The sequence below is a fragment of the Balaenoptera ricei genome, chromosome 1, assembly GCF_028023285.1.
Source record: "Balaenoptera ricei isolate mBalRic1 chromosome 1, mBalRic1.hap2, whole genome shotgun sequence".
NCBI lineage: Eukaryota > Metazoa > Chordata > Mammalia > Artiodactyla > Balaenopteridae > Balaenoptera > Balaenoptera ricei.
The window spans coordinates 86,623,215-86,650,647 of NC_082639.1; positions in this window are offsets into that span (position 1 = coordinate 86,623,215).

Sequence of the window (27,433 nt, forward strand, 5' to 3'; positions counted from 1 at the left end):
TTGGACCATAAAATCCACTATCAAGAGCACTGTGAAAACAAACAAACAAAACAAAACAAAACAAAACCCAAAAAAGTATTAGCACCTAGTGCATGGAAGCTACATATGTGGTTACAGCCTCAGCTTTGGGGTTTCTTTAGATTTTAGCATGTCTATCATATATCTATCTCACTGTGGTACAGTGAATGCTTGGAAATTCTAAACCAAGTCTTAAACATGCACATGTAAAATATACAAATTATGTGCTCATTTGTGTCATAAATGGAAAATTAATTTTACTGATTTGTTTTTCTCAGAGTGTTGCTCCTCCTGCTTATGCTTCCCTGTCCCAAGTAAATCTCACTTTTACCGAGACACTAATACTTAATTCTGGTCCCATTCTTGGGATCCATGGAATCCTCCTAGAACTTTAATAACTATGTTCCTTTGTAAGGAGTCAGGATACACAGATCTTATGTTAAATCCATTCTGTTGTAATTTTAGCAGGACTTATTGCATGTACAGGTAGAAGGATATTATCATTTAGATGTTTTTGGTTGTTTTTTATTTGTTTTGTGATGATAGTAGAACCATAGGCAGAGGTGTGTATCAAGCCATATTTGTCTTTACCTTCTTTTAAGCTGTTAACATATCTTATGGCCTCATTCACAGCTGATACGATTTTTTACAGTTTCCTCTCCCTGAAAAACTTTCATTTTAGTAAAGTACTCTTGAAAATGAGAATCAAAAGAGTGAATTTATAGTGATGGATTTTAAATAGCATGACTGAGTAATGGCCATTGTGTAGAGTAAGTTGAAAATTAATCATGGGGAAAACTATAGGGAATGAAGTCTGAAGATTAATTGAAGAGAAACCAGCTGAAGAAGAGGTAGAAATGATGCAGTGATTGGTAAAGAGACAGGATGGATGATACCAGGAAAAAGGAGAGGAAAAGAGGGTGTTTTCAAGTACAGGAAAAAATTACAATTAACTGAGGCAGCCAGTGGTTAATACAACTACTTAAAGATTCTTGAAGTTGACAGGCATATATGAAAAATATTTTTGAATTAGAAGTCCAGATTTGCATCCTGCAGCCATATTTTAAAACTATATCTATATGTGTATGTATATATTCATATGCATACCATATGTATATATATATGAACTAAATGGTTAAACTGTAAAACTTTTAATTATCTGTCACCAAAGTTGATGTTCTATGATACTACGCAAGTAATATTAGAGAGTCCCTACTTTTTTCCTGATGTAAAAATCATGTTTTAGTTTAGACCCCAATCAGGAACAGATCAAATAAGAGAATCAGATAATACATAGTGGCTAAACATAGTGGCCAGTAGCCAGAGACAGGCAGTACTCAGGTTGGAGAGTTTCAGGGCCAGAAAAACACAATGAGAAGTCATTCAAGGGTTAGTAAGTAAAAAATAATTATAGAATGCATTGGGGGAGTCAGACTTCAAAATATGTATGGTTGAAGAAAGAGGGATGTCTACCCTGGTAAAGATAAGCATCCAAATACTTAAATGTAAGCTATCAAATACTTAAAGAATCATGAAGTAGAAAATGTGTTAATTTTGCTATATTTTTGACAAAGGAGTGGCATCTAGTGAAGAAGCTAGGCTGGAGGTTCTAGGATTTTCATTCCCAACACATAAAACTCGGTCATTACCTAATAGAATAGAACTAGAATTAATGGGAAGAAGCAATAGGTAAAACATTTCTGCTCAATAAAGTAGGAACCTTCCAAAAGTTCCTGCTACCTAAAGATGGCATATGCCACTTACAGCACTTGGGAGTTTCTCATCAGGAGACAGGTTCAGCTCTAGGCTGAATAATCATAGTTAGAAGATGTTGTAAAGTGATACCAGCCTTTGATCTTGATTAGACCATGGTTACTTAATTCTGATTTCTCATTTTCCTCATCTGCAAAATGGGATAGCAGTAGCACTAACCAAGGTCACAGTTTTGGTGAGAAGTGGAGCTGGAATTTCAACCAAGACCATCCCACACCTGAGCAGAGCTCTTAACTATTATGTAATATTACCTTTATAAATTCTTTGAAAGATGTCTTAGGACAGTCCCAGGCATATACAAAGTGTAAAAAAGTTTTAGCCATTATTATTGTTATTTACTTAAACAATATTTAGAATGTAGTCAATGCTGTCAGATTTACTGGCTAAGCGTGAAGGTGCTGGAATCAAACTTTCAAATCTTGGCTATGTTGTTTACTAACTGTAGAGCTATAACTTAAGTGTGTTAGTATCCTCATCTGTAGAATGAAGGGGATTATATTAATAATAATAATAACCTATATCAAAAGTTGGTTGTAAGTATTGAGTGAAATAATATAAATCCTTAGAACAATACCTGGCCACATAAGAAGTACTCCAAAAAATCACTTTATTATGATTACTAGTTATGTACGAAAGACTGGGTTGAGTGGAGGCAGGGCAGAAGCAAAGTATCAAAGACAAATATGACACAGAAAAGTCCTCAAAGGTGCTTGCATTTCATGAGGAAGATAAACATGTGCATAAATAATGTAGAGAACTAATCTATATAATTTTTCTGTGTTTGAAGGTGATTATCAGAGTAGATGTCGAGTATATGTACATGCTAAATATGAGGGTTAATATGCCCATGTTAAGGTTCCAAATTGGAACACTAGTGTTAAGATGAAGAAAACCCGTATTCCAGAGACCCATTCTGTCTTAGGGAGCACGAGGAGAGGAGAGCAGGCCAGATGGAAAGAGTGTCTCTAAAATCTGCTCCAATAATATGATTGATGGTCAAACCTTCTGGTTCTAAGACATTTGATTTTTGTCTTTGCTTTAGGTTGTCATTTGTGAACACATACACTCTTCCCTTCAAAAAAAAACCAGTTCAATAATATCAATAGTCTCTTACCACACATTTTCATTTTGGAAGACTTCAGAAGTTTCACAGGATACTAACCTCAAAGACTGAGAGGTGATCAATATGTTAAAACGATTAATATCCAATATTCAGCAAAAGATGCATAATTTCACCAGTGGAAAATGTTAGATATAAATAGTCAGTAGACTGTTGCCAGAGAAATGCTCCTTGGCATGTGAAATAATCAAGTAAAATTCTTGAAAGATGAATTACTTTCTTGATTTGCATATCTTGGATTCAATACATTTACACAATATTTGCATTGGAAGCATCTAAAGCCAACCAATGGAAAGAATACATGATTTTACCAACATGCTTATACATTAATAAAATTACTTGGCAATCTGATGTTTCAAGACCCAGGGTGAATTACTTATTAAAAACCCATATACAGCTATCTGTCTTTATCTTTCTTTCTGTATGAGCCATAATGGCTCTGAATTGTTTTCAAAATTATATTTGGACAGGATATGACTGTTACATGAGGCCTCTCAAACCAATATCATTTCCCTCACTCATAAAATACATTATACTGCTGTGTGCATTGAGCCAAATCATTAATGAAGGAAGCATAACCTAACCTTTATGCCTCTGATTTGACCAGCAGTTACACTGTAGCAAGCTAACATCTTGGAAATTGTTTAAAAAGTGAAGCTAACATGATTATGAATATTTATGGTAGATTCACTTATTTCTTAAAAATTCATCCTGCCATCTGAACCATTTCATTATTCTTAACTATTTTCTAAGAGGCTTAACTTTGAATAGAAAAACAGTATCTGAATCTTACATTATTTGTGAAGTCAAATAACTGTATTCCTGGAGTACATCCTTTCTCTGTATTTATTTAAACATGCAATAGCTATAATAACTAGTTAAAAATCTGTGAAATATGCAGATTAGGAAGTACATTTACACAGTCTTCACCCTTTCAGCTTTTAAAAAAATATTTGGAAGGCAACCATTGACTTGTTATTACTATCATAAAGGATAGTAATAGCTGCTGAAATTTCAATTTAGCAGCTGAAACCAACACTTGCTAGCAAACTGCTTTACGTGTAGTAATTATTTGCATTTTTTGGACTAGGTAAATCTAGACATCTGAATTTATCAATGATTAGAATTTTTGCATAGACACATAATGAAGAAGTTCATATTTGAGATTAAAAAGAATAAATGACCCTGAGTTATAGATTAGTTAAAATTAGCTTTATTTAATTACTCTTTTTACCATTTTCCCAAAACAATCTTACAAAAACAGGAATATAGTATGACTTCTGCTTCACAGTTGTGAATGAATGAACATAACCTGCTTTTTAGGTGTGAATGAATTAACATAACCTGCCTTTTAGGGAGTATCTCTGGTTCAGAAGAAGGAAATAGGAATGAATTTAATTTAGAAGTTGCAAACAGGTGTAGCGGGGAGTGGCACAAGGCCTCTGATTGTGATGTAGGGAGGCACCCAGTAGGCTAGCATCAGCCCTGAGATGTGGCCTGCAGGCGTATTTATTTGGGCTTACATAGTCTTTTCATCTTTTAAAAAAAAAATGTATCCTGAGAGGGTAGGAGTGGGTGGGACTCCGCTTCAGGTTTGCTAGAATGTCTTCCTCTCTTTACTGTTTCCGCTCATTTATGATACCCGTCTGGTTGTCATTTGACTTGGCTACCCTTGATTTCAATAGTGATCAGAGAACAAAGGAATCTGCCTTGAAGAAAACCAGTCTCAGAGCATTCCAAGGTGTATGATTTTTGATCCTCTGTTCAGAAAACAAGGGCATCAATGCCACAGATGCTTTGATGGTGAGAAAATTACCCTGCTTCTCTAAGGTATGTTTCGTAGAAATCTCTACAACCTTATTCTAGAAAACATACTATTTCAGTTAGCTAATGTAGTCCTGAATGAATTAAGTCTTGGTGTTTGTCATTTTGCCAGTTATCACTTTATCCTACATATGTCATCCTTTGTAATTGAGATTGCTTTAAAGTATACAAATGTGTGCTTAGGAACACAATAGTCATTTGCAGGGTCCTTACCAATGTTTCCAAATTGGATCCTGATTTTCCAAGGGCCCACTCACAAAACACTCCAGCATCCATCATACAAAATTATGGAATTTAGACTCTATTGAAGGTGATTCACTCATGGGCAAATAACACATTAGTGCAGTCCTCTCTTCTGCTGGATGAATTTCTGCAGTTCTATAGCCAGGATTCATCAGGAGTTGGGAAACAGACCTGTACTAAACAGTGGTTCAGTCATAAGAAATGTCCATGTAATGGTTCCAGCTGTGACCCTTATCTTCAAAGCAGATACAAAGCATCACTATCCCTTAAATATTCTTGGAAGGAAGCTGCTTCTTCCTAGCTGGGAAGAAAAAAGGGAAGAACAGGTAGACTGATTCCCCTTTTGCCATCTTCTCCAGTGCTCCATTTTGCTGAAGAGCACTCTCCATTTAAGCACAGTGTTCTGACAGAACATAAAATAAGATTGTGTCTAAATGATCCTCTGGGCTGGTACCACCCACTAAGATGCATTGATATGCATGGGGTCAATAAGAATGTTTCAGGAGTTGTTTTTGTGCAGAAGCTTTGGGGACATCAGAGTCTAGAGAGATGTACAAGATTGGGTGGTTTTGTCCCCCTGCTGGACCCAAGATCTGGAGCTGAGCCCTCAGCTGTCAGCTAAATGTGAGGCATCCCTTTGCAAGATTGGAACGAGGAATGAAGATAACTCAGTGTAGTTTGGTACCGGTAGAGTACTGCAGGGATTTTTTTTGAAGCGTTGGGAAGCACTTGCTAAAAATATTGCAGAAAAACAGTTTCTAACAGAGGATCCCAGAGACTCCATCATTGGCAAGGAAATTTCTTAGGGCAAGAGTTGCCATAGATAAGGAACATCAAGGGGATTGATGCCATTAGCATTCATGAACTACCCTAGACCCATAGAAATAATTGTGAGGGTGGCTAAATTTGGGATTATGAGCCAACTTATTTGGCAATGTTAATGTAATCTCCTGTGAATCCACCGTACATAGGCAGGTGAAGTCCCAGAACATTTGAGTTATGCTTGTGGCTAATAATAATGCAAAAGTTCCATTATTTATTTTGTTTGGCTGTGACATGAAATCACATGGCACTGCATAATGATAAAGTAAACTGCAAAAAGTGCATTCAAGTGATGCTGAGAGTCTGCCTTAAATTGTGAAAATGTTAGGTGGAAAGCTGAAAACTTGCCAATGCCCATCTATGGTTTATAGTAGATAAGCCACTAGTCTTGGCTAGGTATAGCACTTCCTACATTATTGTGCATGCAAAATGTGAACTCCTGAGACCTGTGGGGTGTTTATCATCCAACAGAGATATGCCTTTAAGAAAGAGTTTGGATAAGGTCACTGTCTTAGAAACAGATATGGTTTGGGGAGGCTGCTAAATGATTATTTGAGAAACAATGCATTGGAGGCCTAAACCTTATTAGATTAGTCAATTAAAGGCCAGTGAGTGCCCTCCGTCATATAAACTGGCAAATAACCTACAACTAACCTACTAAATTCTTTTGCAAATCATTGAGATTCTAAAGGCTTGGAATGGAGAATTCTAACAGCTAAGATTGTTTCAGTAGAAATTTAATTGGGTTATATCACATAAAGATATCCACTGACTTGGAAAGTGACATGGAAAACCAGCTTCTGCACAAAATGGAAAATGGACTAACTGTATTGATCATTTCAGGGAAAATAGAGAAAGAAAAGCTTTAAATCAAATCAAGAAAAGCCTGTCTTATGTCAAGATTAAACCAGAAACTGAAAACTCTGATATAAATTAAACTAATGTTCTGTGAGCCCTTAGAAACACTAAGACCCAGCTTGGGGTTTTAAAGAATAATTCAGCTAAACCACTTCCTTTCTTTTTGTAAAATATTATTAAACTAATGAATTTGGGTATCACCTACATTGACTTCAGTTAAACATCTGATAAACTTTCTTATGATATAATTGCAGATAAAATGAAGAACTATGGATGTGTACAGTTTTATGGATTTGTAATTGCTTAAACAGAGTCCCCAATGACCGTGATTCAAACAACAAGGCTAATAATGTAGAGGGAGATCATAGTGATGTGTCATCAAGCTCTCTCCCCAAGGTACCGAGATAGGACACTGTCTAAGGAGTATACCAGTTACTATGGTGATAAGAGAATTTACTGATCACACTTCATCAGGGCTCATTGACCAGAGCAGCTCACTGATTGTCTGGTCCACAGGGGAATGAGGAAACAACTCTGTCCATTAATCCACAAGCAATGGAAACGGTATTGCCTGAAGAAAATGACTCAAATGGCAGCCTACATATCCAACATAAGTATTCATTAAAAAAAATCCACCAATAAAAAAACAAACAAACAAACAAAAAACAAAAAAAGCAAGTCATTAGAAGGAAATGATAATCGATTCCAGATAGCCAGGAAGACTCTTGTGATTCTAAAACAGGGTAAGACACCCATGACCATAGCCATCTCAGAAAGAGTGACTCCTAACCGTTAAATCTCAGGTCAAAAAAATCCATTCAGTAATTAGAAATAGCTGGAAAGAGCCCATCAGGACAAATATTTTCAGGAGGAATCTTTCAGGAAATTAGAAATGCCATAACTGAAAATAGATGATCTGGATAATTTTGTCTGTTTGGGAACTAATTAAGGGAATAGAACTTTGGACAAAGAAACTTCAAAGGTGGACATGAGAAAGAAGATGTGAGCCCTGTAAGGACTTAAAAATTAGAAGTGCTTGGACAGATTTTTTTTCCCAGTTTCTCAGAGAGGCAAGGCTATTTTAGCTATCACTCATTAAAAGGAGATACATTTAAATGATGGAAGTTATCCAAGAGTGGGAACTTTGTTCAGTTAGATTCAATTTTAAGTTATAAGGTTGCAAAAACTAGCCAAGTTTTATTTGTGATTACATAAGGCGGGGTTGGTTTGATATTTTTTCCAAGTTGGTTTAAGGCTTTTGACCCTTCTAGGGAAGAGCTGCTGTGGGAGCACTGCCAATTCATTAATGGACAGCTTCTGCAAATGGCTAAGGGCCACTGAGGATATTGCTGAGAGTTCAAGACCTGGAGCACCCTAGAGAATTAGGTCAGGACTACAAGGGCTTTACCTTAGAAAAGGTAAACAGATAGAGAAAAATTGGACTTCTTTTATGAGGGCAGGAAATAATTGACTGTTTTGTTCTCCATCACCTAGCACAATGCCTGACAAATAAATAGGCATTCAATAAATGCCAGTGTTCAATAAATTCAATAAATGTCAAATTTCAATGACAGAGAGAGAAAGAAAGAGATAGATGATAGATAGATAGATAGATAGATAGATAGATAGATAGATGATAGATAGATAGGTTGATTGATTTTGGTCTGATGGAAAGAAATGCAGAAAAGAGTAACTAGCAGCATTTTGTACCTATGTGCCACCACTACACTATGCTTCTTGTTTTACATGTATTATCTTTTTCAAAAATCATCTTGGCAAACCTCAATCTGTTATTATTCCCACTTTACAGGGATATTGAGGCTCAGAGAAATTACAGATCACCCCAAGGTCATACTGCCAGTAAGTAGTGGTGTTATGATTTTAAATCATATCTTTTGGGCTCCAGAGGTACATATTCTTAAAACTACACCAAGTTGTTGGAAAAGCTCAGTGATTTCCGAATAGATCGGATTTCCTCACAAAGCAGCTAGCTCTCTCTCTCTCCCTCTTGAAATTATAGTATCTTTAGGGCTGGAAGGGACCTTAGAGGTGGAATTCTCCAACTTCTTCATGCTATGGATGAGGAGTTGAAGCCAAAAGAAGTAAGGAGGCATGCCCCAATGCACAGCGAGAATGGGGTACCGTAAAGCTGTACCTCCTCTCGCGTAACCCCCAACACACTCTTGACTGTTAGCCAGATATCTATCTTTCACACCAAATATCTTCTATCCCCAAAGTCTATCCATGAAGTCAGGGGCCTTGATTGTCAGGCCTAGCATCCGTAACAGGATTTCAATAAGTACGGAATGAAGAATGAATGGAACCAGAACTTGAACCCATGTTTTCTAAGCTGAAGTGCTTAAACAGCATTTGTGATAATTTATCAGCGGTATTCTGGTTTAGAAGTGAGTTGTACTCACTTGTGGTACAGATAGTCACTATGGCCCCTTTCAGCACTAGCATCTATAAAAGGAAATTGGTTCAGGTGTTCCTGATTTCTCTGCCTGCTACATCCTATCTAGATTTCTATTTAAGCATTTGCCATGTTGCGCTGAAAAAACTGTATTCATCCCTGTCTTTCCCATTAGATTAAAATTACGTGAGCGTTTAGGCTGGCTCTGTCCTTGTCAGAGTTTCCAGCACTTAACGTGGGGCCTTGTACCTCACAGGTATGCAACAAATCTGCATTGGCCTGAATTGCAATACATTCAGCTAGGATTCTTAGAATGTATTTAGATATCTATCACATTGCTTCATGTGGTAGGGACTTCTGGTTGAGCATGTCTCTGTGGGAAGGTGTTTATTGAATTGATTGGCTTTCGAACTTGGTTTTTATTTGAGCAAAGTTAAGTAGAAAGTGAGATTGGGCATTAAAAAAAAAATCTGTGATCCCCTTGGCTTGCCTGACACAAGGCTCTTCACAGACCCAGGATTCCCTTTGAATTCAGTATGAATTCTACATTTATAGAAAGATCTAGTGCCCAGGATTAGCTTCATTAGGCAGTTGGGCTTTAACAGAGGCAGCAGGAGAGCAAGGGTTCTTTTAGGAATAGGCACAGAAAGACAGACGTCGTGTGCATAGATGAATTCTCCTTTAAATAAAAACTGAGTCAGATTTTAGAATGAAATTCTGTAGTGCTGTCAAACTGTTTGAAACTGGATTTGGCAGTTGTCCTTTCAAACTGTTATTTCAGAGCACGTGTCCCAGAAGGGACAGCTAAGAATGTTTGTCATATTTGAACTCTTTCCAGAGCCATTCAGCAGGATACTGGCAGTCCACTTTCTGTGTTAATTATTTCTGCCCTGATTGCCTGGCAACACATAACATGGGAAGTATTATACTTTGCTATTTGTGAATGCTTCCAGCTGAATGCAGGAAGAAAATGGAATACAAAGTCAGCTGGAGATGCAACTTAATAAGTTAGGTGTTTTTTGATTGAAAATTTGTTATGGATGAAGTGGTTTGTAATCCCATGATTGTATGTGTTAACCACAATTTCAGAGAGTTTGAGGGTATCACAGTGGGCCTTGGTGGAAAGAAAACGCTGATTGATCTTCAGGGCCACTGGACTAGAAACTATGAACATGGATTGCCTCTGTAGAAAGAGTAGACTTTCTGTAAGCCCACATTATTTTATCCTTCAAGAATTTCCTTGGTTTTGGGGTTTTTTGTTGTTGTTGTTGTTGTTGTTATTTTACATTGTCGGAGTCTAAAAATTTGAGTTCAGTTATAAGAAAGCTAAGAATCAAGTGGGATGGGCAAAGATGTCATTGCTGCAACAATAGTGAAGATTGCCGTAAACTGGAAAGTAATGAAGGTTTTGATGGTGACTCAGGCACAGAAGGAACTTCTCACCACACCACTATGAGAAAGCTTTGCCTGGGGCTGGGGTTCTGTTGAAACCTGTTTGTAGAACTGAAAACAATAGATCCACCCATAGCATTGGAAAACAGTGACACATTTCCGAATTCGTTCCACAACTTCAATAAATTAAAAAAAAGATTCTCTGAAGTTTTTCTTCTTGCTGTGTTCATGAAAGCCACCCATGAGTGACGGCTTCAAAGGTGGCAGTGTTGCATTCTGTACTGCTAGGTAATGTGAGACGACGACCCAAAGGAAATGAATCCCAAAAATTGAATTGTAAAGTGCCATCATTAATGTGTTTAGAAATACTTTTTGTTGTTGTTGATGAAGTAAGTACTGAGTTGTAAGTGCTCAGTTAGCAACTCATGCTTTAAATTTTTTGTATGAAGATTGAGATCAATCTTAAAATTAATTTTTTTCCATAGTAATTGAGACTTCAAACATTTATTCAGATTGTTACCTTCTCTGTTAAACTAGGTTAAAAAAAATGGTAAAAACAAACAAAAACAAACATACAAACAAACAAAAAAACCAAAGCATATTTCTGGAACAGATACGTTCAGTTCCACACATAAAAGTCCCAGCAAAATTGTACCAAATTGGAGTGTGGACAAAAAAGATGAGGGCAAAATGCATTCCCTCTAGACCTGCTGCCATTGTTATTAGGTTTACTTTCTTTGAGAATTAGCTTAGGGCCAAAAAGAGGATTGGCTTCTCATGATTATTGTGAAGATTAGATTAACTGAGAAATCCCACGTTTCTATAGGCAAACAGGTTAAAAATGGGATTATTTTGATCATAGCCATGTTTGCCACTTCTTTTTCTCTTTTTGTGCCCTAACTGCCAATTTCCAGGGCCAGCCTCTTTCCTCACCTTCCAGGGAAGGCCTGCTCTTTCAGGAGCGCTCACACATGCTTGTATGCCAGCACAGTCATTTCTGTCATTTATGGCAGTAAGCAGGGTCTTCCCTTCTGTTTGTTTCCTGTTCTGCATCCTACGCACTATGGGCTGCTGTTTTTGCAGGCCACAACAATACCACAGCTGCTTGAGAGTCCCTAAAGTGCCAGATTTGGTGGCGACTGGAGGAGAATGCTGATCTCATTCACCTTTTTGTGTAAACTCTTAGGTAGCAGAACAGCACTGCTTCCGCTCTGATGTCTTACAGAGTTCTTAGAGAGGGGAGAAAAAAACAAAACTCATTTAAACACTTAAACCCTTCCTGAGAATTTCAGACACAAGTTCATAGAAGTTAACCTATGAGGCAAAGCCATGTGAACAAATATCAAAAAGTATTGTGTTGAAATCAGTTCCCCCTCTACCCTTAGACCAAGCTTGTCTGTCCAATCCTTTTTTCTTTGGAAGAAATTCCCCCTGTGATAAGGTTTCTCAATATCTCATGCAAATAAACTTCTGGAAGGAAAGTCTCTTTCCATATGACGGGACATCTTAAAAATGCCCTAATTCCAACAGTAGATAACAGCATAGAAAAGAGGTGGCAATTGTGGTCTAGAGGTCTAACCTGTCCTGATGCTTATGTTTGTATCTCCTGCTAGATAAATTGGTTCTTATATTATTAAATCATTGGGAAAAAAATCAAAAGGAGAATATTTTGGGATGTAAGAAATTCAAATTCTGTGTCCATCAATAAAGTTTTATTGGAACACAGCCTCACCCATTTGGTTATGAATTGTTTGTGGCTGCTTTCACACCACAATGGCACAGTTGAGTAGTTGGGTCACCATATGGCCTGCCAACCAAAATATTTACCATATGGGCCTTTAGGGAAAAAGTTTACCTACTTCTGATCCCAAGTAAATATGGAACCACTGATTTAGGTAAAGGTTTATATTGCAGAGACTGGCACTTCCTGAGAAAGTGTTCAATAAACATTAGGCTCATATATCCCTTACTAACACATTACAGCGCAGTGATTCCTAGTCTATTTCCTTTCCCTCCTTCCTTCCCTCTCTCATCTTCTCCTTCCCTCCTTCCTTCCCTCCCTCTCTTTCCCTTTCTTCTCTTCTTTCTTCCTTTATCTTCCTTCCTCCCTCCCTCCCTCCCTCCCAACCTCCCAACCTCCCTCCTGACCTCCCAACCTCCCTCCCAACTGACCTCCCTCCCTCCCCACCCACCTTCCTTCCTTCCTTCCTCCCTCCCTCCCTCCCTCCCTCCCTTCTTTCTTTCCTTCTCTCTCTCTTTCTCTCTCCCTCCCTCCCTCCCACCCTCCCTTCCTTCCTTCTTTCACCTGCAATAGTTCTCTTACCATTTCTTATGAATATTTAACTTATTCCTAACTTTTTCAATGTATGAGAACTGATTTTAAACTGATTTTATGTCAGATCAGTATCTTTTCAAGATTCCATTATAAAGTGCATTTTAATATACTCTAATAATAGCCAAAACATATAAAGCCATTTTGAATTTTCTCAATTAAATGTCAAACATGATTGTTTGATAAATTGTACTAGGAAAAGCATGACTTATGGACGAATACATTTTGAAATCTTGGTTTGAGGGCCAAAAGTATATTAAAATGCATATGACAGTTTAACTGTGTATTTATAATATTAAACATAGACAGTGATTGTTTTTATGAACTGACGTTTGGTGTTCTTACACTTCTGTGTTTAAAAATGCGTTCTGCAATTTCGTTATTTTATATAATATTTTATACAAATTTAAATGTTCTATTTAAACTTAAATATTTTATATAATATTCATTTGATTTACTTTTTATTATTTAATGTTTGTTTTCTAAATAATGCAGTAAGAAAGGTTTCAAGCTTCTATTTGCTTTAATAAAAATAGCACATTACATATGTATATCATCTTTCTTAGAAAGGAAAAGGCAAACTGAATGATCACCATTATTTTTTTCACCTTTTAATTTTGGTTTTAAAGAAATAGATATATCTTGATATTATAAAATAATTTTATTTAGACAAACAAACTTCATTGACCATGAACATCTTGAAGCTAAGGATGTATCATCTTCATTTTCACATTTCTGGGACTAGCAAAATGAGTACTTTTGGGGTGAGTTGGTTAAGGACTGGATAGGTGAAATAATCATCTCTAACCTTTATGCCACCACCAGGATCACCCAGCACAAGCATCATTATCATTTCATTGATGAGATGTCTTACTTTTCTCCATCCTCACTCAGCACATACCTTCCATGTCTTTTGAGTGCTCTTGTTTTTCCTGGAGGAAGATACTACATCCTCTGTATTAAAATCACATCTCCTGACACTCGATGCTGCCACAGCCCTGAAGTAGGGGAAGTACGCTTCACCCATTTGTTTAAAAGGACAGCATGAGGTTACAATGCAGGATAAGTTTGTGCTATTTGTTTTCTATAGCAATGGTCTTCAAACATTTTAAGTTTGTATCTCATTTATACATTTTTTATAACATTCCTTCATAGATATATAGATAGATAAATAGTTGGATAGATTGATGAGGATAGATAGATGTGAATAAATAAATTTAAGTATATAAATAAGTAACCTTTAATTTTGACAATATTTAAAAATACATTTTTGTCTCAAGATAGCTAGTGTACATAAATATAGTAAAAAATTTTACATATGCTCCCCATCTTCAAATAATTGTGAACATTCATTATAGAAGACAGTGTGACCCATAAATCACTTTAAAATGTAGTAAGCCACACTGTGCTGAAAGCTAACAAATGTTGGGCTACTTGCATATTAGATGTGATTTGAGACTGATGACATATGGCCATAGTGTGGGTATCAGTATTCAGATGTGTAATAAAAATTATTAAATATAGACTTTCTTATATTTTATACAAAAAGTATAAATAGAAATTCTAACATGCTATTTTATATTCTAGTGGATTGTTTTACATATCCCCTGGGTGAGAGAAGCTCATTTTAGGCAATTATTATTTTGTTGTACCTCTAGAGGTATGGCTTTTTCAGTTCACTAAGTTTCCTCCTTCTGATGCCATGGTTCCTGAAGATTTGTGCAAGAAGACAAATTATGAATGAACGCTAGTGTGCTCCCTTTAATATTCTCTATCTGCTCTGTCATCTAGCACTAATCCTGGATACTTTGACCCTCCCTCCAAAACAATGTCCTTCTTCATTTAGACCATGGCCTGTGAGGCTAAGGAATAGCATCAGTCCTCATCAACTCAGCAGCCTAGGCATGTGTTGGATGTATTATCTATTTCTCTTTGGCGGTAACAGGCCCTCCTGCAATTAAAGCACATTTTATTTTACTCTGTTCACCTACTGAAGAATTGCTGGTATTCTCATTAGTTTTAAGGGTTGGAGTTCATTCTAGGACTCCAGTAAACTAGTAATCTTGCTGGAGTCTCCTCCTTGGAGAGTTGAAACCAGTTAGCAGGTAGGAGATAGGGGGTAGATAGTGGGTAAGGTTTGTCCCACCCACATCCTAGTTTCAGCTATTTTGTGAATGTTTAGTCACAGATGGACAATATGGAAAGGGTTGGGAAGTGATATGTCAAACTTTCGAAGGGATGCTTTGATTCCAAGGTTGATATTAAATTTTACATTCAAACACTACCCTATATCGAGGTGGAAATAGAAACTAACAAGGATCTTACTTATCTGCCAAAAATGTGTTAATTTCTGCCATTAGAATCATTCTCTTGGGCTGAGGTATTCACTATACAGAGTTAGGTTAGAAAAACTTATCTTAGAAGAAAAGTTTGTTCATTCATTCATTTATTAAAAAATATATCTTTGCGGGGGGAGGAGTCGAGATGGCAGAATAGGAGGACGTGGAATTTGCCTCTCTTCACAAGTACATCAAGAATACATCTACAAATGGAACAGTTCTCACTGAACACTGGTGGAGGACCTCGGACGCCTAAAAGGACAAAAAAAAATCCCCACGCAATCGGGTAGGATGAAAGAAAGAAAAAAAGAAAAGAGGAAATGGGAAGGGACCAGCACTTCTGAGGGAGACCTGAAGGAGAGGAGAGTTCCTGCACTCAGAGAGGCCCCCTCATGGTAGGGGGATCATCTGGGATAGAGAGAGACCTTTGGGGGATCGGAGGGGAGTGCAGCAGTCAGTCTGTGGAAGGCAGGACAGAGTAGGACCTATGCACATAGTCTGTGCTGCAGCCCTGCACACCCCAGCCTGAGTCCCGTGTCTCCTGGAGTGGGACTGGGTGCTGGAAAGTTGAGTTTGGAGAGTGGACCCAGGGAGGGGACAGCTGTTGGCTGTGAGGAGACAGCCTGAAGGCAAGGGAGTGGGGAGCTCCACAAAAAAACTGCAGAGGAGGCCCGGGCCATCATAGAAGCAGGACACCATTGTTGAGTGGCATGCAAGGGTGGTGTTGCCACTGCAACCCCCTTCCCCACCCACTGGCCCCTGCCTCCGTGGGCACTGGGAGGGGTGCCCATCTGAGCAGGCTCACCCCCCCTCCCCCAAGCCAAGGCCTCCTTTGGCTGTGCAGGTCCCAGTGGGCCTGCATGCCACGCCTGCCAGGGCATCCTGGAGAGTCAGCCCTGGGCGCCCCAGCCTGAGACCAGCGTCCACCAATGCTGGCAGGGGCTGGGTGCTACAGCATGGGATTAGGAGAGCAGACCCAGGGAGAGGACTGCTGTTGGCTGTGCAGAGGCGGCCTGAAGGGACAGAAGTGAGGAGCTCAGCTGCACAGGGACAGCCTGAGGAAATGGGATTGAGGAGCTCCATGGCTGGGAATGCTCCTGGAGGAAGCATGGTCTGCCTCAGAGGTGAGGCGCCATTGTTGAGTGGCATGCAGAGGGCAGGGCCGCCATTGTGGACTCAATCCCCACACACCAGCCCCTGCCTGTGCAGGCACTGGGAATGACTCCCACCAGAGTGAGCATGCTCCAGTGTGTCACAAACTCCTGCTGACCTCTGTCACCATGGGCACTAGAGGGTATCGCATCGGAGTGAGTGCACGAGCCCCAGGTGTGGCCTCCCTGTCCCTCCCCTGCCTGAGCGAGCATGCCCCCCCCCAATCTGTCTCTGCTTCTTGCCTCTCCCACCTAAGTGAGCAAGCGTGCCCTAGTCAGTCCTACCTTTGCCCCCTATTGTCTGGGTGGGGAACAGACGCCTGAGGGTGGCCCATATGCAGAGATGGGGCCAAAAACAAAGCTGAGCCCCGGGGCCTGTACAACTAGGGAAGAGGAACTGAAATCTCTCTGTGCAGCTGCACAAGCTGTGGACTAAACCCCCATGATAGACTTGGGAAACCCAGAATCTGTGGAATATCTGAATGGATGAGTGCTCCCACAACTGGAATCAATCTAGCTTTAGCAGCTGTGGATTTTGGGGGCAAGTACACATGGGAGTTGGGCCGGGACAGAATCTGAACTGCCCCCACAGTGCCCACAGTGGGTCCAGAGAGCTTTCTAGAGGTCTTGGAGAGCCTCCTGGGGAGGCAGGTGTTGGCTGTGTCTCACTGTGGGTACAAGGACACTGATAGCAGAGGCTGCAAGAAAATTTCTTTTTAATGTATTTGTTTAATTTTATTTTTAAATTTTTAAAACATTTTTATTTTTCTATGTTTTATTTTATTTTATTTTTGTTGTTTGGGTTTTTTGCTTGTTTACTTGTTTTTTGTTTTTGCTTTTTTTTTCTTCTGAGATTTTTGTTTGTTTTGTTTTTATCTCTTTTTTTGATCTTTTTTGTGTCCTTGCTTTTCTTTTTAGTTTGCTTTCTGTTCTTTTTTTGTTTTTGTTAGTTTTGTTTTTATTATTTCGGTTTTGGGGTTCTTTGGTTGTTTTCCTGTTTTTTGTTTGATTTTTTTACTTTGTTTTTTGTTGTTTTATGGTTTGTGTGGTTTTCTTTTTATTTTTTTTTAATTTAATTAAATTAATTAATTTATTTATGGCTGTGTTGGGTCTTTGTTTCTGTGCGAGGGCTTTCTCTAGTTGCGGCAAGTGGGGTCCACTCTTCATCACGGTGCACGGGCCTCTCACTATCGCGGCCTCTCTTGTTGCGGAGCACAGGCTCCAGACGTGCAGGCTCAGTAATTGTGGCTCACGGGCCTAGTTGCTCCACGGCATGTGGGATCTTCCCAGACCAGGGCTCGAACCCATGTCCCCTGCATTGGCAGGCAGATTCTCAACCACTGCAACACCAGGGAAGCCCTGTGTGGTTTTTTAAATTTGTTTTTCCTCTTGTTTGGTTCTGTTTTTATTACTTGTCTTGGATTTTGTTTATTTGTTTCATTTGTTGTTTGGTTTTTATTTGTCTTGGCTTTTGTTTGTTTTCTTTTCCTTTTTTTTTTTTTTTTTTTTGGCCATGGTGCATGGCTTGTGGGGACTTGGGTCCCCAGCCAGGCGGTCGAGACTGAGCCCCTGGGGTGGGAGTGCCAAGTCCTGGCCCCAGGGAATATTAACTGGTGAGCTCTCCCAGAGCTCCCCATCTTGGCACCATGACCCAGCTCCACCCAACTGCCTGCAAGCTCCAGTGCTGGATGCCTCAGGCCAAACAACCAGCAAGACAGGAACACAGTGCCACCCACCAGCAGACAGGCTGCCTAAAGTTGTACTAAGCTCACAGACACCCGAAAACACACTCCCTCATGTGGCCTTACCCATCACAGGGACAAGACTCAGTTCTATCTATCAGAGCGCAGGCACCAGTCCCTCCCACCAGGAAGGCTACACAAGCCCCTGGACCAACGTCACCTACCAGGGGGCAGACACCACAAGCAAGAGGAACTATGACCCTGCAGCTTGCAAAAAGGAGACCACAAACACAGTAAGTTAGACAAAATGAGACAACAGAGAAATATGTTCCAGCTGAAGGAGCTAGGTAAAAATCCACAAGATCAAAAGAAGGGGAAATAGGCAATCTACCTGAAAAAAATTTAGAGTAATGATAGTAAACATGATCCAACATCTCAGAAATAGAATGAGGGCACAGATTGAGAAGATACAAGGAATGTTCAATAAGTACCTAGAAAAACTAAAGAACAAACAAACAGTGATGAACAAAATAATAACTGAAATGAAAAATACACTAGAAGAAATCAGTAGCAGAATAACTGAGGCAGAAGAAGGGATAAATGAGCTGAAAGATAGAATGGTGGAAATAACTGCTGTGGAGCAGAATAAATAAAAAAGAATGGAAAGAAATGAGGACAGTCTCAGAGATCCCTGGGAAAAAATTAAATGGACCAACGTTCAAATTACAGGGGTCTCAGAAGAAGAAAGGAAAGAGAAAGGGTCTGAGAAAGTATTTGAAGAGATTATAGTCAAAAACTTCCTGAACATGGAAAAGGAGATGATAGTCAACCAAGTCCAGGAAGTGCAGAGAGTCCTATACAGGATAAACCCAAGGAGGAACATGCTGAGACACATGTTAATCAAACTAACAAAAATTAAATACAAAGAAAAAATATTAAAAGCAGCAAGGAAAAAGCAACAAATAACACACAAGGGAATCCCCATAAGGTTGTCATCTGATTTTTCAGCAGAAACTCTGCAGGCCAGAAGGGAGTGGCAAGATATATTTAAAGTGATGAAAGGCAAAAACCTACAATGAAGATTACTCTATCCAGCAAGGATATCATTCAGATTCGACAGAGAAATCAAAATCTTTACAGGCAAACAAAAGCTAAGAGAATTCAGCACCACCAAACCAGCTTTACAACAAATGCTAAAGGAACTTCTTTAGGTGTAAAACAAAAGAGAAGAAAAAGACCTACAAAAACAAATGCAAAACAATTAAGGAAATGGCAATAGAAACATACATATCAATAATTACCTTAAATGTAAATGGATTAAATGCTCTAATCGAAAGACACAAACTGGCTGAATGGATACAAAAACAAGACCCGTATATATGGTGTCTACAAGAGACCCACTTCAGACCCACTTCAGACACATACAGAACTAAAAGTGAGGGGGATGGAAAAAGATACTCCATCCAAATCGAAATCAAAAGAAAGCTGGAGTAGCAAAACTCATATCAGACAAAATAGATTTTAAAATAAAGACTGTTACAAGAGACAGGGAAGGACACTACATAATGATCAAGGGATCAATCCAAGAAGAAGACATAACAATTGTAAATATGTATGCACCCAACATAGGTGCATACACGTCAGTATATAAGGAAAATGCTAACAGCCATAAAAGGAGAAATTGACAGTAACACAAAAATAGTGGGGGACTTTACCACCCTACTTATACCAATGGATAGATCATCTAGACAGAAAATGAATAAGGAAACACAAGCCTTAAATGACACATTAGACCAGATAGACTTAATTGATATTAATAGGACATTCCATCCGAAAGCAGCAGAATACACTTTCTTCTCAAGTGCTCATGGAACATTCTGCAGGATAGATCACCTCTTGGGTCACAAATCAAGCTTTGGTAAATTTAAGAAAATTGAAATCATATCAAGCATCTTTTCCAACCACAACACGATGAGATTAGAAATCAATTATGGGTAAAAAAAAAATGGTAAACACAAACACATAGAAGCTAAATAATATGTTACTAAATAAACAATGGATCACTGAGGAAATCAAAAAATACCTAGAGACAAATGACAGTGAAAACATGACAATCCAAAACCTATGGGATACAGCAAAAGCAGTTCTAAGAGGAAGTTTATAGCAATAAAATCTTACCTCAAGAAACAAGCAAAATCTCAAATAAACAATCTAACCTTACACCTAAAGGAACTAGAGAAAGAAGAACAAACAAAACCCAAAGTTAGTAGAAGGAAAGAAATCATAAAGATCAGAGCAGAAATAAATGAAATAGAAACAAAGAAAATTCTAGCAAAGATCAATGAAACTAAAAGCTGATTCTTTGAGAAGATAAACAAAATTGATAAAACTTTAGCCAGACTCATCAGAAGAAAAAGGGGGCAGGGAGAGGATTCAAATCAATAAAATTATAAATGGAAAAGGAGAAGTTACAACAGACACCACAGAAACACAAAGGATCATAAGAGATTACTACAAGCAACTATATGCCAATAAAATGGACAACCTAGGAGAAATGGACAAATTCTTAGAAAGATACAACCTTCCAAGACTGAACCAGGAAGAAATAGAAACTATGAACAGACCAATCACAAACACTGAAATTGAAACTGTAATTGAACATCTTCCAACAAACAAAAGCAAAGGGCCAGATGGCTTCACAGTGGAATTCTATCAAACATTTAGAGAAGACTTAACAGCTACCCTTCTGAAACTCTTCCAAAAAATTGAAGAGGAAGGAACACTCCAAAGTTCATTCCACAAGGCCACGATCACCCTGATACCAAAACCAGACAAAGATATCACAAAAAAAGAAAATTTCAGACCAGTATCACTGATGAACATAGACACAAAAATCCTCAACAAAATACAAGCAAACAGACTCCAACAACACATTAAAAGGATCATACACCATGATCAAGTGGGGTTTATCCCAGGGATTCATGACTTCTTCATTATACACAAATCAATCAATGTGATATACCACATTAACAAACTGAAGACTAAAAACCATATGATCATCTCAATAGATGCAGAAAAACTTTTGAAAAAGTTCAAGTTCAACACCCATTTAAGTTAAAAACTCTCCAGAAAGTGGGCTTAGAGGGAATCTACCTCAACATAATAAAGGCCATATACAACAAACCTACAGCTAACATCATACTGGTGAAAAACTGAAAATATTTACTCTAAGATCAGGAACAAGACACGGATGTCCACTCTCGCCACTTTTATTCAACATAGTTTTGGAAGTCCTAGCCACGGCTATCAGAGAAGAAAAAGAAATAAAAGGAATTCAAATTGGAAAAGAAGAAGTAAAACTGTCACTGTTTGCAGATGATATGATACTATACATAGAAAATCCTAAAAATGCTACCAGAAAACTACTAGAGTTCAGCAATGAATTTGGTAAAGTTGCAGGATACAAAATTAATACACAGAAATCTCTTGCACTAACAATGAAACACCAGAAAGAGAGATTAAGGAAACAATCCCATTTAGCATCACATCAAAAAGAATAAAATATCTAGGAATAAACCTACCTAAGGAGGCAAAAGACCTGTAGTCAGAAAACTCTAAGATACTCTTAAAAGAAATCAGAGATAGCACAAACAGATGGAGAGATATACCATGTTCTTGGATTGTAAAAATCAATATTGTGAAAATGACTATACTACCCAAAGCAATCTACAGATTCAGTGCAATTCCTGTCAAATTACCAAGGGCCTTTTTCACAGAATTAGAACAAAAAATTTTACACTTTGTATGGAATCACAAAAGACCCCAAATAGCAAAAGCAATCTTGAGGAAGAAGAACGGAACTGGAAGAATCAGGCTCCCTGACTTCAGACTATACTACAAAGCTACAGTAATTAAGACAGTATGGTACTGGCACAAAAACAGAAATATAGATCAATGGAACAGGATAGAAACCCAGAGATAAACCCATGCACCTATGGCCACCTAATCTATGACAAAGGAGGCAAGAATATTCAATGGAGAAAAGACAGCCTCTTCAATAAGTGGTGCTGGGAAAACTGGACAGCTACATGTAAAAGAATGAAATTAGAACACTCCCTAACACCATACACAAAAATAAACTCAAAATGGATTAAAGACCTAAATGTAAGGCCAGATACTATAAAACTCTTAGATCAAAATATAGGCAGCACACTCTGACATAAATCACAGCAAGATCTTTTTTGATCCACCACCTACAGTAATGAAAATAAAAACAAAAATAAACAAATGAGACCTAATTAAACTTAAGAGCTTTTGCATAGCAAAGGAAACCATAAATAAGATGAAAAGACAACTCTCAGAATGGGAGAAAATATTTGCAAATGGAGCACCTGACAAGTGACTAATCTCCAAAATAGGCAAACAGCTCATGCAGCTCAATATGAAAAAAACAACCCAATCAAAAAATGGGTGGAAGAAGTAAATAGACATTTCTCCAAAGAAGACATGCAGATGGCCAACAAACACATGAAAAAATGCTCAGCATCACCTGTTGGTACAGAAATGAAAACCAAAACTACAATTAGGTATCACCTCACACTGGTCAGAATGGCCATCATCAAAAATTCTACAAACAGTAAATGCTGGAGAGGGTGTGGAGAAAAGGGAACCCTCTTGCACTGTTGGTGGGAATGTAACTTGGTACAGCCACTATGGAAAACAGTATGGATGTTCCTTAAAAAACTAGAAATAGAGCTACCGTATGACCCAGCAATCTCACTCCTAGGCATATATCTGGAGAAAACCATAATTCAAAGGGATTCATGCACCCTGATGTTCATTGCAGCACTATTTACAATAACCAGGACATGGAAGCAACCTAAATGTCCATCAGCAGAGGAATGGATAAAGAAGATATGGTACATATGTACAGTGGAATATTACTCAGCCATAAAAAGCAATGAAATAGTGACATTTGCAGAGACATGTATGGACCTAGAGACTGTCATACAGAGTGAAGTAAGTCAGAAAGAGAAAAACAAATTTCGTATAATATTGCTTATATGTGAAATCTAGAAAAATGGTAGAGATGAACTTATTTGCAAAGCAGAAATAGAGTCACAGATGTAGAGAACAAATTTATGGTTACCAAGGGGGGAAGGGGGGGATGAATTGGGAGATTGGGACTGACATATATACTCTACTATGTATAAAATTGATAACTAATGAAAACCTACTGTATAGCACAGGGAACTCTACTCAGTGCTCTGTGGTGACCTAAATCGGAAGGAAATCTAAAAAAGAGTGGATATATGTACACGTATGACTGATTCCCTTTGCTGTACAGCAGGAAACTAACACAGCATTGTAAACCAACTATACTCCAGTAAAAATTAATTAAAAAATAGATAAAAACAAAAATATATCTTTTGTACCTTCTTACCTACTGTGTACTCACTGCTTGGCCCTGGATATAAAAAGAGGGTAATGCCAAAAAACAAAATCCTAAAAATTCTCAGCTTACAAATTAAATACTGAACATTCACTATGTGTTTAGAGTTGTGCTTAGGTGTTGTGTGGAAACAAAAGATATAAAAGGGGGTTACAAGACCTATTCTATTTAGTTGAGTAAGTCCTGACAGAGAACACTAACTTCCCTAGAAAAATCTCGCTGTCCTTTTTATACTTTGGGGTATCCATATGAAAATTTGGAATAATAGCTTCCTTACAGGTGTTAAGATTTAGTTCATTTATGCTGATAAGATCTCTAAGTCAGAGGCCTCCTCGAGTAAGAGGATCACTTAAGTGTCATAAGTAGAGAATATAATTGCATTCATGGTCTTATATTGAATAAATTCTACCTGGTAAACATTGACTGAGTCTCATTAAGACAAAGTAATAAGATTCTGTGCTCTCAAATATCATTTTCTCAAGTATGCATTTGCTTCTACAAGCTCAAAATCTTGTTTCTGAAAAGAGTTGCCAGTGACATGTTTAAAAGACCCATTTTAACAGAAAAAGTTACAAAGCCAAGTAAGTTTAATTGCATGTCACCTCTTGGTTTTGACAAAATATAATGGCACAAGTTGCTAGTAAACTTAATTATGTAGATTTATTTTAGCTTAACAAAATACATGCTATATAGAGTAAGTAGTTAGCTACCAGCCAAGTTTTAACTTGATACTTTTTTTTTATGGTGAAAATGTTCATGAAAAAATTATTTAAATTAATGAACTTTACCAGTATAATTGTTGTCAAAAGAAGTTTTAGACTGGAAAAATACCTCTTATTGTGGTTCAAGGGGAAATATAAGGGCCTCTTTTCAATGTGTAAGCCAAACTTTGCTACAGGTGTTACAAGTCCTTGTTCAGCCTTGTACGTCTGCCAAGACTCCTCAGAATTGCCACAGTCACCCCTAACTTCTAGAGCTCAGCTTTCCCCATAGAATGCTGCCTTCTATAGGGACGGAGACTGTTAGCTAAATGAAGACTCATGGTGTTTGAAAACACCCCAGCCTCCCTTTCTTCCCTAAGTTAATTTTCCCCATTTCCTTAATTTCATTACCCTTTTTTCATGCACCTCCCGCCACCCCCCAACAGAACCTCTGGAGGTATATTTGACTTTTTGTTATCTTTCAGTACCTCCCAGTCACCAGACCCTACATATTGTTTCTTAAATATTTTCGGGTATCAGTGCGCCCCCCTGTTGATTCTTATTTCTGTCACCTTAGTCCAGTTCTTTCTATCCAGACAAACGCAATTGCCTTTTCATGTATTTCCTGGTCCTTCCCCTCTTCAACCAACCCATTACATATGATTAATGTTATTAAGATAGAGATTTTATTGCTGCCCGGCTCAATGTTTCTATATGGTCTAGGAAGAGTTCAAACCCTTATCATGGCGTTTAACATCTTCCAATCTTTCTCTATCAATCCACCTTCATTTTCATTCCAGCACAGCTTGTCATCATCTTCTGACCATAGCATCTTCAGCATTGAGTTCATTGTGTTCCCATTTCCCATCATTCCTTCTCTTTAATCATATCTTTCTCAACTTTCATGACTCAGATGAAATCCTAATTTCTTTGCACAGCTTCTACAAGTCTCCCAACTCCAATTGATCAATTGTTCAAGCTGAAAGGAATCTCACAAACTATGTAAATGCACGTCTGCATTGTACACAAGAAATTGAGTCCCAGAAAGGTTAACTACTTAGAAGCAAAATTGTGATTTGAGCCCTTTCATGTTCCTTCCTTTCTATCTTGTTGTCTTTCTAGCCTGCTTAAAGAAATGATAATATTTAAGAGTTACATATCTTTTTATTTGTTGATTAACAGTATACTGTTTTGCCTTATTGCTGAAATATATTTCACCTGCATATGTTTGTTCTTACTTTCTATTCTATAAGCTCTGAGAAATAAAGGACTGTGTAGCACATGCATTTCAGTGCTAAGTATATCTGAGCAACATTATATACTGTATATATTTACTGAAGGGTTTGAATGTACTCTTTAAATGTAGATCTAATTGAATTGTTTGTTTTTTTGATATTGAGCTCCATGAGCTGTTTGTATATTTTGGAGATTAATCTTTTGTCTGTTGTTTCATTTGCAAATATTTTCTCCCATTCTGAGGATTGTCTTTTCGTCTTGTTTATGGTTTCCTTTGCTGAACAGAAGCTTTGAAGTTTAATTAGGTCCCGTTTGTTTATTTCTGTTTTTATTTCCATTACTCTAGGAGGTGGGTCAGAAAAGATCTTGCTGTGGTTTATGTCAAAGATTGCTTTTCCTATGTTTTCCTCTAAGAGTTTTATAGTGTCTAGTCTTACATTTAGGTCTTTAATCCATTTGGAGTTTATTTTTGTGTATGATGTTAGGGAGTGTTCTAATTTCATTATTTTACTTGTAGCTGTCCAGTTTTCCCAGCACCACTTATTGAAGAGGCTGTCTTTTCTCCATGGTATGTTCTTACCTCTTTTGTCATAAATTAGGTGACCATATGTGCATGGGTTTATCTCTGGGCTTTCTATCCTGTTCCATTGATCTATATTTCTGTTTTTGTGCCAGTACCATACTGTCTTGATTACTGTAGCTTTGTAGTACAGTTTGAAGTTGGGGAGCCTGATTCCTCCAGCTCCATTTTTCTTTCTCAAGATTGCTTTGGCTATTTGGGGTCTTTTGTGTTTCCATACGAATGGGTGGAAGACCTAAACAGGCATTTCACCAAAGAAGACATACACATAGACAAGAGGCACATGAAAAGATGCTCAACATCACTAATTATTAGAGAAATGCAAATCAAAACTACAATGAGGTATCACCTCACACTGGTCAGAATGGCCATTATCAAAAACTCTAGAAAAAATAAATGCTGGAAAGGGTGTGGTGAAAAAGGAAACCTCCTGCACTGTTGGTGGGAATGTAAATTGATACAACCACTATGGAGAAGAGTATGGAGGTTTCTTAAAAAACTAAAAATAGAACTACCATATATCCCAGTAATCCCACTACTGGGCATATACCCTGAGAAAACCATAATTCAAAAAGAGACATGTACCACAATGTTCATTGCAGCACTATTTACAATAGCCAGGGCATGGAAGCAACTTAAATGTCCACTGACAGATGAATGGATAAAGAAGATGTGGCACATATATACAATGAAATATTACTCAGCCATAAAAAGAAATGAAGTTGAGTTATTTGTAGTGAGCTGGATGGACCTAGAGTCTGTCATACAGAGTGAAGTAAGTCAGAAAGAGAAAAACAAATACTGTATGCTAACACATATATATGGAATCTAAAAAAAAAAAAAGGTACTGATGAACCTATTGGCAGGGCAGGAATAAAGACATAGACATAGAGAATGGACTTGAGGATACGGGGTGGGAGGGGGAAGCTGGGGTGAAGTGAGAGTAGCATCGACATATATACACTACTGAATGTAAAATAGTTAGCTAGTGGGAAGCAGCAGCATAGCACAGGGAGGTCAGCTCGGTGCTTTGCTATGACCTAGACAGGTGGGATAGGGAGGGTGGGAGGGAGGCTCGAGGGAGGGGATATGGGGATATATGTATGCATATGGCTGATTCACTTTGTTGTGCAACAGAAACTAACACAGTATTGTGAAGCAATTATCCTCCAATAAAGTTCTATTAAAAAAAAATAGATCTAAAATGCTAATGAAGTCCCTGTTTTTTTGCTAACGTGTTCAAGTTGAACATTAAATAATATTTTATTCTTAAAGAATAACAAACTGTTTAGGTATTCAGCATTTAGCTAAGCAGTGTAGCAAAGGAAATGGAGATTAAAATAGGGTTAGAGGTAAAATTCAGATATTAAACTAAGTAATAAAGCCCAATACCTTACTGCTAATTAAAAGATAATTCCTGAAATAAAGTGAAGATGAAAGGTTTTGCCAAATTGTTTTCCCCCAATCATTTTTATATATTTGATTAATATTGTTGGA